Source organism: Penaeus monodon, chromosome 22, assembly GCF_015228065.2.
Source record: "Penaeus monodon isolate SGIC_2016 chromosome 22, NSTDA_Pmon_1, whole genome shotgun sequence".
In the NCBI taxonomy this organism is placed as follows: domain Eukaryota; kingdom Metazoa; phylum Arthropoda; class Malacostraca; order Decapoda; family Penaeidae; genus Penaeus; species Penaeus monodon.
Window position 1 is genome coordinate 27,304,622 of NC_051407.1, and position 473 is coordinate 27,305,094.

The following is a 473-nucleotide window of genomic DNA, read 5'->3' on the forward strand; positions in this document are numbered from 1 at the left end:
GATGTAAGAGACTACCACTGACTAACCTTTTTTTTTTTGGCAATCACAGGAACTCTTTGGACTTAACTGGAATAGAATCTCAAACTTCATAGCCACCAAGACTGCAGGACAAGTGCGAAGCTTCCACAAGAAATGGGCAGAGACTATGAATGTAATTCAAGAATCAGAGAGCTTGGAGCATTCCTACGTTTTAATGCATGTTGATCCTGGTTGCATTACAACAGACCTGGAGGATCCACTGGGACTCATTGAGACGGCAACTACGACTGTTACAACCACCCCCTTGTCACCGAAGAGAAGCAGGAATGCACTCGGAGAAAGTAAGAAGACCCTTGGTATTGATGATGACGCTCAGGATTTTGATTCGTCTGTTGAGGTTTTTGTTCCTTCTGTGGGCGAGGAGTGGGTGATCGAAAGCGATGGAATGCAGAACTGCATGAAGAACGTCGCCAGTTCCCCCAAGAAGTCTCCCG